Raw genomic sequence first — 13,538 nt, 5'->3', positions numbered from 1 at the left:
CACGAAAAGACACTCAACATTCATGGCATCCAGTCCAGCCACTTCATGGCATATAGATGAGGGAAAAGTGGAAACAGTGGCAGATTTTATTTTCTTGGGCTCCAAAATCAATATGGACCTTGACTGCAGCCACAAAATTAAAACACACTTGCTCCTTGGAAGGAAGAAAGGCTATGAAAAACCTTCACAGTGTATTAAAAAGCAGAGACTCACTTTGCTACAGAGGTCTGTAGTGTCAAAGCTATGGTTTTTAAAGTAATCAGATACAGATGTGCAATCTGGACCATGAGAAATGGTGAATGCCAAAGAAACGAGCTTTTGAACTGCGGTGCTTGAGAAGATTCTTGAGAGTCCCTTATACAACAAGGAGATCAAACCAGTCAATCTGAAAGGAAATCAACTTGTGACCCCTGCTGTCTCAGCTGAGGCATCTACTGAGGGCCTCCAGGTGGAAAGAATGGATGCTTCCACTGCAAAAGTACCTAACCATGGCAGCTCCAAGCAAATAGTTTGTAGCCTCACCCATGGAGCAGCTCAGAAAGACTGAAAGCCCCGTGTACCCTGGGTCTCCCTATACATGTGTTGCATTCTCCCCAGCAGCACTGGATGCCAAGGAAAGGGCATTCTGGGCCCTGGAGGAGGGGTATGGCCCCACTGGGGCCATCACTTACCAACTAGGACTGGAAAGGACAGAGCAGGCATATGCCACAGTGACCTGGTGACTGGGTGTGGGACAAAAGGGAACCAGCTCTCCATTAAGTACCTCACCCAAACTCCCCTGGAGGAGAAGCCCAGTGATAAGTTCATCTGAGATGGGATGAAGAGAGTCTATTTCATTACCCCTTATAATTCCTCTGAATGAGGAAGTGGTGGAGTTGGTGGGTCATCACAAACTCTTCCATGGCCTAGACTATCTACCAGTTGCTTTCTTTGGGGCTGCCTCTCCCCAGCTTCAGTCATGTAGTTCTGGAGGAAATTGACAATCATGTGTACTGCTGGGTCAGGGCCACAAGACCACGTGAAGCCAATCATAGGACCCCATGGTCCTGCCAGGATGGCTGATCTAGGACTGTACATGTGATCTGAGGTGGGTCATTCAGAGAACACCCTTGAACTCTGATGTCTTCAATCTTTTCTTTCTTTATTGGAGATGCCTTCAGGATATATAACCCTAGGGCAGGTAGCTTGGTCTCCCTCACTAGGTGTAGATGCCTTAATGAAGAAAGTTGTCAGGCCAAGACCATCAAAGAACAGGGAATGAAAGAGTGAGGGTGTGAAAGAGAGAACTGATGACTTCTGATTTCTTGGGTCCAATCACAGAGATCTTTTAATTTGCTCTGATTCTTGTGTCCTGGATTCCAAGAATCATTTCAATGAGTCTCTCCTTTCCTTGAAGCTAGGTGGAGGTGGGCTCCTCTCAACTGTGATTCAGACTTTGTTCTAGATCCTTCCCAATCGTTACACCTCCCAGACTCAAACAGAGGCACCCGTTTGTTTCAGCACCATTACGAGTGAAACCTTTTATTCTTTATTGAGAATAGGGTGTCCAGACCACCAAATACAGTTCACAGGCATCCTGGGCAGGAGTACCCTAAGTGTGATTTAGTGTTTGCTCAGAGTGGCCTTACTGATTCCTGAACAATTCCAAGCATTTATACCACCTATGCCAGGACAATTCTGTCATTTCCTCTATCAAAGACTGAGAAAAACAGCCTCAAGAAGACATCACCCAGGATCCAGGTCTCTCTAGATGTCCTCACTTTGCTCTCTTTAAAGCTGGTATAGCAGTGGCCTCTAGTATCTTGGGGGAGTCAGAGACACTCACCAGTCAGCCTGAGCTCTGATGTGTGACTCCCACAAATTTCTAGACCCAGCATAATTCTTGGTTCTCTTTCCCTCTTTTGGTAAGTATCATGGGGTTTTCCCATTAGCAGGGGATATGAGAGTTCATCCACAACCAAAAAGGGCCAATACATGAGGTTGCCATGTGGAAGGGTGTGGGGGAGTGGAGGACTTGGAGTTGGGGACACAGAGGAATGATAAACAACAAAGTCCTACTGCAGAGCATAAGGAAATATATTAAATATCCAGTCATAAACCACATGAAAAAGAATAAGAAAATATATATATATATATATATATATATATATATATATATATATATATATATTTCTGTATGTGTATAACTGAGTCACTTTGCTGTGAAGCAGAAATTAATCCAACACTGAAGATTAGCCACACTTCAATAAAATATTTAGAAAAGAATAAGAGTGTCCATAGTTCTTCTCTCTCCCTATTTCTTTCCTTCTGACTCCTGCTCCTTGTTTTCTCTGCAGAGAATGCTGGTTCTCCTCCTGTGTCCCCACAATCCATACTTTATTAAAAAACTTTGTTTTGTATCGGAGTATAGCTGATTAATAGTATTCTGAGTTTCAGGTGGACAGTAAAGTGACTCAATAATATGTATCCATGTATCCTTGTCCCAAAGATACCCCTCTCATCCAGGCTGTCATATAACTGAGTGGAATTCCCCGTGCTACACATTAACTCATTGTTGGTTATCCATCTTAAATAGAGCAGTGCCCACAACACATTCTTGAAGACTTAACTTAGGAACTCTGGGAAGCTTCCTTCAGCCCGCAACTCACCCTCTTTGGCCACTCCAGGCTTGGGTGGGTAATGTACTCTGATTCCCCATCCCCACCAGTGAGTCCGTAGCCCTCATCACCCCGAGTAAGTCCCCAGTGCCCCAATGCAGAGCACCTTGGGATGCCTTTTGCATGGAATCCAGTGCAATTTTCCCTAGAACCAAGCAACCCTCCATATGGCTCCATGAATTTACAGTTTTAGAATTCCTGAAATTCCCTCCCTTCCTCAAAGCCTTCTTTGAGCCCATCAGCCAGCTCTGAACTGCCCTAGGGAGCTGACATGAAGCCTCCACCCTGTGCTGGGGCTGAGCAGCACTGTGCACCCTTTATTCACATTAACATCCAGCCTCCCCACAGAGGGGTCAGGTATCCCAACTCACAAAGGGGGCACCCGGCCAGAGTTAGGGGAAGATGCATCCGAGAACTAGGGTGACCATGTAATTTATCATCCAAACCAGGAAAACTGTGAGAAGGGAAGGGAGACTGTTAATCCCTATGCTGGGACAGCACACTGGGACTGTCCCCAGTCATTCTCCATGTCACATGACTTATTTCAAGGACTGCTAGAGCTGACTTTCCATGTTCATCCAGCTGAGGGTTCAGATAGAACTGAAACTCTTTGAGGACTGATGACCTGAGTGTTCCCATCTCCTTGTGACTCCCACCATGCCAGCATGGCGTGGTGTCTCCACATTTATTTCAGGATGATCAGTGTCCCAGACGGCCCTTTACTCTCAGGTGGTTCGTCTTGTGGGAGGCTCTGGTCAGCCCCAGGGCTCAGCAGCATCTGCAATAGTGTGAGATGGCCTGAAGAGGGCGCCCTCCTCCCAGCAGCAGCCCAAGGTTTCCTGCAAGTTCCTATTTGAGAACCACCCGTCAGGGTTCTCCCCTCATCTTGAGGATGGAGGCTTGAGCTGGGACTGGGTAGTTGATACCATTGATGGTGAAGATAATAGAGGGCAGGGTATTGTCCACAAAACATGAAACGTAGTGCTGTTAGAGAGGGAGGGAGAGAGGTTGGCCCTGGATCCTTCTTGGGGTTGGAGACTGGCAGTGACCCTGGGGCATGACCCCTCACCTCGGACCCCTGTGGCATGGCGCCGATGAGCTTCTGGATGTTATTGACCAGTCTTCTTGGGCCAAGGATCAGTGATGTTCTGGTATCAACAAGGGCCTTACAGCAGCTGGAACAAACAATAACCTTTCTTTTCATGGAGATGCTGAGAGACATTATGACAAAGCAGGCATCAAGGTCACTCTGAGTCTCCCCAGAGCTGCCCCCTTCCCGACTGTCTTCTAAACAGCCCTTTGTCTCTTGCCTTCTTTTCCTTTGTTCCTGACACGGCACCTTCCTTGACATACTTGAATGCAGTACTGGATTACACCAGGCTCTTTTGCACCTTGACACAAGCTGGTCTTCCTTCCTAGAGGAGCCCCCTCCCCTTTGACTAGCAAATTTCTTCTCATCTTCCAGATTCCAACTTAATTGTCATGGTTTCAGGGAAGTCTTTCTCCCGGTGTTTATCAGTCTCCTTTCTTGACAGTCTCTGTAGACACTTCCTCATGTCTAGCATGTGCCAAAGTCACAATTCACTATGTATGTGTCTCATTTCCTGTGCAGCTACCTTCTTAGATGTGAGAGCATGTTTAATTCTCATTGCCTCCCTAAAGTGCCTGGCACACAGTGGATGCCCAAGGCTTATCTGTTTAGTGAGTAAATGAAGACTGTGAAAATAATGAATGAGAAACATTCAGAGAGCTGTATCTTGTGGGGAACAATAACGGGTCAATCGCAGAGTGAAGATGGAGATTCATGAGGGCAGCAGATTCTCATAGTGGTGGGAGAGAGGGGCTCCTCTGGGAGATGGTGTCTGCCAGCACTGTTTCTACAACCAGCTCAGACCCTGAGACCCTGGCCAGGAAATACATGACTAGCCCACAGAAACTCCAAAGGACGGGTCAGCTTTTGTCTGAGGGTATCACACAGAATCCTATCAATTATGCCTCTTGTCCTCAGGTCACTTCTGGATCCCACTGTCCTGATTCTTTGTTATAGCCTCTGCCCCACTGTGTGCCCATGAACATGTGGTGTCTTTTTTATTAGTTGCTTTCAAGTCTTAAAACTTCAGCAAACCTCTCTACACTGCTCAGTAGTTGCTCCCTTAGGAGACCAGTTCTCCCCATTTGCTCAGGACGTTCCCCATTTTTAAAATGACATTTATCTGTGCTGAGACTCTTCTATGTCCCAGGTAGCCCCGGACAGTTGGTCATCCTATACCTCTGTTTAGGCTGGAGAAATTCTCCCTGATCCTCTGTTCAACACACTGTAGAGTCCTCCATCCATGCTCCATGCCTCACAGGGCAGTGGGCACAATCCTCTCCCAGCTGTACAGACCTCTCTGGACCCATTTAGGACCCTGTTCAGAAGGCCTGGGGATTATGAACCCATTGGTTTTTTGCATATCTATCTGTATGTGTGTTTGTTTGTATATGCGTTTGTATGTGTGTTTGTATGTGTCTCTGTGAGTGCTTGTGTGTGTGTGACTAGCTATGCATGTTTATATGTGTCTCTGTGTATGTTTATATGTGTCTGCTTGTGTGTTTCCATGTGTCTATGTGTCTGTCTGTGTCGTTGTGGGTGGTGTATATGTCTGTGTGACTGTGTGTATGAGAATGGATTTGTGTGTGTATGCCTGTGTCCACGTACTGTAGTGGGAGCATCACTTGGGCTGACCCTCAGTGGAAGAGGTTGCCGGTCCATGTATACACTCCAGTCGCCCACTTTGATCAATGATATCCAGTTGAGCGCTCCCTGACAGTAGGATTTATCTACCCCACCAAACATCACCACACTGCCTTTCGCCCTGCATATGAGGAGAGAAGAGAGGAGGGGATCCTTGGAAGACAGTAACAACAGCACTGTCTGAGAGCTTTGCTGGTCCACCCATCAAGGCCCTAATAAGGTCCCAATACAGATGCAGAAATTGAGTGTAGGAGTGATTGAGATCAAGACTAAGGTCAGTTCCTGGATAATGAGTGTCACAGAGAAGGTTAGAAGCTGAGTCACCTGGCTGCGCTCCACCCACTGTATCTTCTGAAGATGCCCTACCTCCTGCAACCTGAGTGCTCAGACACACTCAGAGGACACGGTGCTGAAGCATAATGGGTTTCTCCTTGTCTAGCTTGTCATTTTTCAGGAAAATCAAAGCCTGGGAGTTCTAAGGGTGTGGGGTCAGGTCACGCAGAGTTGGCTCCACTGGCCTGTGACCTCTACTGTCCAAAGGGCCCCACACTCAGAAGGGACCACACCTCTGCTCTCCACATGTGTCTTCAGCAAGGCCCTTGCTGACTGCACCTCAGTTTCCTCATATGTCTCATGAGCTAATTAGACCACCTGCTGCATGGGGTTGTTGCAGGATTAAACCAATTATTATCTGAAATGCTTGGAACAGTCTGTGAATATAAAAGTGGGTGCTTTCCCCCCCTCTTCTCGCTTCCAGCAAAATGAACTTTGAACTGCTCGTGGGCAGAGGAGCTGCAAGTCCACACCTCAAGCCACTCTCTGGGTTAGCTAATTTGTTTGCTCATGTGTCACCATGGGCACTGCCTCCCCCAGAACATGATCGTGTGGGTAAGATGGCCAATGTCTATGGGAGTCAGGCTAGGAAGGGTCCTGTCAGATGGTCCTGCATCTGTTTTGCAAAAAGGGGTCACTCCATAGCCAGTCCTGACTCAGCTTCTCTTTAAAGTTTCCTGAACGGTCTCATAAGCAAGAAATCCCTTCATGCTCCCAGATCTATAGGCAATGCTGAAGGTCTCTTGGATAGGCCGGAAGGTGGAAGACTTGTAATGTCTGAACCTAACTTGTTTAGCTGCAGACACAAGAGATGAGTGTCATCAGGTGCCAAGAGTGGAAACAGGGTGACAGGGCAAGTGAAGGATGATCCGGGTATGGGGTGTCTATACTCACAACAGGCTGAACTGCGGCAAAGGAGGGAGGGCATCCACAAGTCAGATAAGCCTGTGTCAAATATAACCTGGAATTCCTGAAGGGGTGTTCCAATGGTGATGTTACCTTCATAGAGCATCTACTGAGAGAAGGAGGGAATGGGTTAGTGCAGAACTGGCTACCATCTATTCACAAATTGATGTTTCCTTCTGGGTGCTATATATCTCTTGAGACCACTTTCCAACCACTATGAAGCTCACAGACTTTGATCACAGAGGTGCTTGTTTTTGATTTTTTTTTCCTATGCTACATTGTATGCAGGGTATTGATTTTATGACCAGGTGTTGAAGTAGTACCTCCTGCATTGGAAGCACAGAGGCATAACCACTGGACCTCTAGGACTATTGTACACCCAGAGAAATCCTGGTGCCTTCATTTGAGAAACTCTATAGTCTCTTCAAACCCAGCCTTAGCACCCCTTTCTCCAGGAGGTCCTTCTTGATCAACCCCAGCCACTCCCTCTAAACTCCAACAACATCCAATCAACAACAAACAAGTGATCCTTTCATGTGACATGTATTTACTCTTTGCCTATCTCTCAGGCTGGCATGGGCATTCTTGGAGACAAAATAAGCCCTTTTTCTAATCTGAAAACAGTAAGTGCTGTGTTAGATTCTGATGGCCTTACATGGAATACAGGTTCAGCAACTTTTTACCGCTGTGGTTCTTGCATCTGTGGAAACTGAATTTGTCTGCCTGGTTATTCACAATTGCTTTGCAGTCAGTTCTATCTTCTGATCAGAAATGTTTCACTCTTTATCTGTAACTAGTTGACTGCTTTAGTTCAGAAGGAACTGCTGCTGCTGCTACTAAGTCACTTCAGTTGTGTCCAATTCTATGCAACGCCATAGACAGCAGCCTACCAGGCTCCACCGTCCCTGGGATTCTCCAGGCAAGAACACTGGAGTGGGTTGCAATTTCCTTCTCCAATTCAGGAAAGTGCACAGTGAAAGTGAAGTCACTCAGTCATGTCCAACTCTTAGCGACCCCATGAACTGCAGCCTACCAGGCCTCTCCGTCCTTGGGTTTTTCCAGGCAAGAGGACTGAAGTGGGTCACCATTGCCTTCTACTCAGAAAGAACAATCTCCTTCAAACTAATGACACATCTTTGACACAGAAATGGATGTTTACCTGCCACCTGGTAATTTCTGGGCCCAGTCACCAAGACCAAGAGTTGAGGATGATAGTGCTTTCTCCTCTGTGTGGGGACCCTGTTGTCCAGTTTTTCTGCCTCTTGCAGGAGCCCCAGCCCCAACATCTCACATGGCATCTCCAGATGAGCCCCAGTGCTAGGCTATAGCACCAGGGGACGCTTGGATCACCTCACAAAACACTCACATCCATGATGTTCCTTAGGGGATGAATAATTATATTTGAGCCACGAGAAGAAATCTGAGACAGTCTGTAAGCATGTTCCTTGAGGAAATTGTTCATAATGTTTTTTTCACTGAAGGTATTTCTCATGGTCTTCATTTTCCTTAAAGGTGTTCTTTCACTGAACATTTGACAAAGAAAACAAAGAAGATGCTACAATTAGCTGTCAGTGTCAAGGTATAACTGTCATTGTAATGGCTCTGTGTATTTTCTAATCATTTTTATGAGTCACCTTATTATAAGAATTTTATGCATATTCCATGGCAAAGACGTATGTTTGAATAAAGATTCTGTTCTGTAAAGTTGGGTAAGCCATATGACCATGTGGGCTCTCATTCTCCCCTTCGGTAAAATGGTGGAATGTAATGACTCAAACCCTCCAAATAGAATATCTTGGGGATAAGTGAAGTGATGGATATAAGGCACCTGATAAATAGGAAGTCTCAACAATGACAGCCATTAGCATTTCTGTTGCCATCCCACTGTATCCTTCACATGGAAGCTCAGGGAAGGAGGTAGAAGGGGGACTCTTATCCTATTTTACAAGGGAGGAATTTGAAATGCAAGAGGCTTGTGAATTGGCTGTGGTCACAGTGCTTGTCAGATACAAAATAATGTATGAGTAGCTCTCCCAATCTTTCTCCAAGTTGAAAGAGAAGACAGAGTTGAAAGAAGAATCCAGGAGATAGGGAACAAGTTCAGAAAATGTAGAAATTTAAAAGAAAACACAACAGAGAGAAATCCACTCACAGAGACTTCCAAAGGGATGGAGAGATAAATGATAGTGATACAGACATAGACATATATACACACTGAAGTATAGAGAGAACGAAAAGGGCATGCTAAATAAAAGGTAGAAAAGTGCTATTGCACAGGACCACACCTACATCTGCATTGACTGTGCACTGAACAATTGCAAGGAGTTCCAAGTTCAATAGGTCATGACATGACTGGACCACAGAGTTGTGCAACTATGCAAATCTACACCAAGAACCTTGGGTCCCACAGTTCCTATAGTAAAGTACTTAGCAGGAAAGGGTTGAATTTTAAGATTGTCAGGGAAATATTCCATTCTGTTCTAAACCTGCTGAGTAGAAGAATAATCAGATGAAAAGAAAAATCACAGAAAGGAAGATGATGTGGTGTAGAATCTCCATCCATACATGACTCTGCAATCTGAGAAGGCCACCAGCCCGAGGAGGACAAGTCATTTCATGCTTCTTTCCTGGCTCCAAGGACTCAGGAAAGTTCAGGTTCTTAGCATATAGTGGTGACCCAGAGCCCCTAGTTATATATGTTCTGACATGCCCTAGTTTAGGCCAATAGGTCTGAAACAAACACAAAGGTCTCGATAAAATCTTTACCTTCATCATTGTCCTTGGCTAGTGGACTTTGAAGCTTCTCAGAATACAGAGAATTGAACTGTAATCTCTTCCTTTAAGGTTGGCTGGAAAATCAAACTGATCTGCATGGACATCTAAGAAGATGGGAGAACCTTGCCTACTTGGATTAAAAAAAAAACTGCTAAGAACATCATAAAAATGGACACTAAGGGCCATGCTTGACATTCATCGTTTCATGTCATCTTCCTAGCCACTTCATGAGATATGCATTACTGTCTTCATTGGAGAGGAGATTGCTAGGAGGATAAGTTGTCAAATGGCAAAGTGAAGACTTCAGGGACAGCCCAGGGACATACAACTGGCTTTAGGTAGTGGGTCTAATGGCAGACATCAGGGGCACCTATATTGCCAGTCTGCGTCAAAGATTTAAGACCGAGCAGTACTTCAATTCCATTTTTTCAGTATTGGAAGAAATGTCATATGCATCCACAAGATATTTTATAGCATCCAACAAATGTACAAGGAAGAACTGTGTGCTAGGCTCTGGGTTAAAAGTTTCAAAGTCAAAGTTGATGAAGACAAAAGTAGTCTTTATCTTAAGAGAGCTATCAGTCTAATTCTCAGAAAGTCATGGTCCCCGGAGGCAGGAGATATGATTATAGGACTAGGTGGCCATATTGAACCATGGGCAACACAGACCTTACCACTAGGAGCAGCCTTTCCTCCACTTCACCCATGCTGGAAAGCAGGCCAGTTGGCCATGTTTTCAGGAGAATCGGAAGTTTGGGTATTTATGTACAATCTACTGATTTTAACGTTAGCAACTAATTTTTTTCCCCAAAAACAGTGGGAATGAAATATCCACAGTGGTGTGCTGGAATCAGCCTTCAGTCTCTGCAGGTTTTTAGTTCTCACCTAGAGTTGGGAGTGCAGTGTGGACCGAGTAGAATTTAATTCATGTCGGTTGATTTAAAAAGAGACTGAACGCATATTCAACATGTGTGTTTCCTTTCTATTTATAAAGAAAGAACATCAGGGACATACAAACCAACAAAATTTAACTGCTGAAGGTAAATGGATATATTTCTGATATAATTTTCCCATAGGGTCTATGTCATGAAAAATTTTGTCTGCCAAACCAAACATACACAAAAATAAGTTTGAAGCGTCTTCCCAATCAAAGAAGACAAAACAACTGTGACAGTCAAGGTAAAGACAATCGTGTTTAATGACTCATCCAGGACTCCCAGGGCCTATTCCTACATGAGATCTATCCATGCCTGTCCCTTGAATAAAACAGGAACCTCTCCTGTTGCCAGGTGTGTTTAGATGGAGCACTGTGACTTAATCCGCATTTTTGCATGTTGCTTACATTCAGTTCTGGTGTTTAAATCCCAACAGGGGGAATATGACATCACTGACAAATGACATACATATATACCCTTTAAACTATGGTGTTGGAGAAGACTCTTGAGAGTCCCTTGGACTGCAAGGAGATCAAACCAGTCCATCCTAAAAAAAAAAAAAAAAAAATCAGTCCTGAATATTCACTGGAAGGCCTGATGCTGAACTTGAAGCTCCAATTATTTGTCCACCTGATGGGAAGAATGGACACATTGGAAAAGAGTCTGATATTAGGAAAGATTGAAGGCAGGAAGAGAAGGGGAAGACAGGATGAGATGTTTGGATGGCATCACCAAGTCGATGGACATGAGCTTGAGTAAGCTCTGGGAGTTGGTGATGCTTAGGGAAGCCTGGCATGCTGCAGTCCATGGCGTTGCAAAGAGATGGACATGACTGAAAGGACTGAACTGAACTGAACAAATTGAGAACAAAGAGACTGATAAATCTAATTGCATCAAGCTCGTGACTAGCTGCCCATAACAACACATTACTTAAGTGGCTTTAAAATTCAGAATTATGACTACATTCAGAGTGGAATATCTTCTAAGGAAAAACAAAAATACTGCCCATCCAAAACAAAACCAAAGAAAATCAAAAGAAAAACAGGAAAGAAATCTGAAACTATATTCAACAACTTATTGTTCCTCATAACTTCTGTTATTGTGACAGAATCCTATGCATGTTAACAGGTAAAAGCAAGACAGTACTTAAAACTAATGTTCTGAAGTAATCCTTTCAGTGGCTAGAAAAAGAGGTTCACACATACCATAAAGAAGTTTAATTAAAACTCTGCTATCTTAAATCTTGAACTGGAAGCAATTTTGTACCAAATAATTATATTCATTCTTACTGTATTTTTTTAAGGAAAATGTGTACTTCCTACTCTGACCAATGTAAAGCCTACAAGCAATGACAGCTTGATAACAGTGACTATTCTGAGGTCTAACATGTAGCTTCTAAATACGTTTCCTATGAGACAATGCATGGATTCTTAAAGAGATGGCTGATTTCAGGACTGGGTAAAGAAATGCACAAAATAATCTTGGGAATCGTGAAGGACCAGAAAGTTAAGGGGCTTCAAAGACCAATGGGGACTGGACAGAAAGTATAGGAATCCAAATGAAAAGACCAAATATCTACCAATTTGCTGGGCAGAATCATGTTTCTGCTTCTCAACACACTGTTTATGTTTCTCATAGCTTTCCTGCCAAGAAGCAAACGCCTTCTGATATCATGACTGCTGGCACCATCCATAGTTGTTTTAGAGGCTAAGATGAAGAAATCTGTCAGTGCTTCCACCTTTTGTCCTTCTATTTTCCATGAAGGATGAGGCTGGATCCCATGATCTTAGTTTTCTAAAATTTAATTTTAAGCTGGCCAAATGTGTCCAAATGGTAAAAGGCAACATCTAATTTGTTGCCGTGAGAGATTCCTGGGGCACCAACTCACCGTTCTGAGCACTGAGAAAGGAAAATAATCATCTGTATTTATGCTATTTTTGTTTCTATTAAGCATATGTTATGTAACTACAAACAGTTCCAGGAAAACAAGCTAGACTGTCCCTTCTAGGGGTGATGAGAGAGTGACGGGGAGCAGCTATAATACAGATGAAGCCTCACTCACTGGCCTACAGCTCACCTCCTGCTGTGGAGGTCTGGTTCCTGATAGACCTTGGACTGCTGCTGGTCCTGACCCACTGTGCTGGTATTGTGGACTCCTGCTCTAAACCCAATTGTGGGACATTCTGTAAGACAAACCACCTTGCTTCTGCCCAGTTTCTGAACAAATAAATGGCATTATAATTGGGAGAGAAATAGTTATTTAGTATTAAAGGAGAACAACCAAGTGCAACATATGACAACATACTTTCAATAAACTTTGAAAACTGCTTTTTGAGAATCAGGGACATTTGTACATGGACTGGATATTAGATGCTATTTTTATTGGGAACAAATGAGCATTTTTTTCACATCCTATCATTTTACCCCAAATACTCATTATATATTTTGTGAAATGGTCATCTTGTCCCTAAAACACTTCAGGAAAAGCAAATAAGGAGTAAAATAGTGAATGAAATGAGGGTCTGTCTTGATTTAAAAACAGACCTGCATAGCTGCTATGGATTGAATTGTGTCCACTTTGACTCCCAATGTGATGGTATTAGGAAGTAGGGCCTTTGGGAGGTATGCAAGTTGACATGGGGTTTTGATGGTGTCCCTCTAGATGGGATTACCCTCTCCCCCTCTTTTTCTCTCTTATTTTCCCTCTTCCTCCTTCCCTTCGACCACCACAAATGAGAACATAGCAAGAAGAAAAAGATCTGATGCAAGTCAAGAATATCTTCACCCGGAACTCAATTGTCCACCACATTGAAGTTGCATAGTCTCTGGTCTATGAAAACCTGTGGGACTAAGAGGTTAGTTTTGTAGTTATTGATGCCAAATGATGAAATATAGGGTTCATGACACTCTTCCTTCTTATATTTGTTATGTTTGAAATAGTTTTGTAGTAAGAAGTTTATAGAATGAAGTTTCTGTCTTAGTGATACCCTGAGGGGCCCAAGATAGCAGATTTAGACAGGTCCCCAATGAGTGAGTGTTTGGAGGACCACATGCTCCTTGCTCCAACTCTTCTCTTGTCATCTGAAAACCATCCCCCGATACCTGACAACCTTACCTCCAACTCTATCTGCATCTCCACTCCCCTGCTAAGCTACTGAGTCATCTAGTTGGAGATCTAGATGATTCAGGACAGGATCT

At 44.0% G+C, this 13,538-nt stretch overlaps 1 pseudogene; it reads right to left on the bottom strand.

Annotated features, from left to right (window-relative positions):
* Positions 1 to 1,661: 1,661 nt before the first annotated feature.
* LOC113886004 lies at positions 1,662 to 9,248 on the bottom strand (annotated as a pseudogene).
* Between the last annotated feature and the right edge of the window lie 4,290 nt (positions 9,249 to 13,538).

This window comes from Bos indicus x Bos taurus, chromosome 29, assembly GCF_003369695.1.
Source record: "Bos indicus x Bos taurus breed Angus x Brahman F1 hybrid chromosome 29, Bos_hybrid_MaternalHap_v2.0, whole genome shotgun sequence".
In the NCBI taxonomy this organism is placed as follows: Eukaryota; Metazoa; Chordata; class Mammalia; order Artiodactyla; family Bovidae; genus Bos; species Bos indicus x Bos taurus.
The sequence above is the reverse complement of the archived record's forward strand: the minus strand, read 5'-3'. Positions and strand labels throughout refer to the sequence as shown.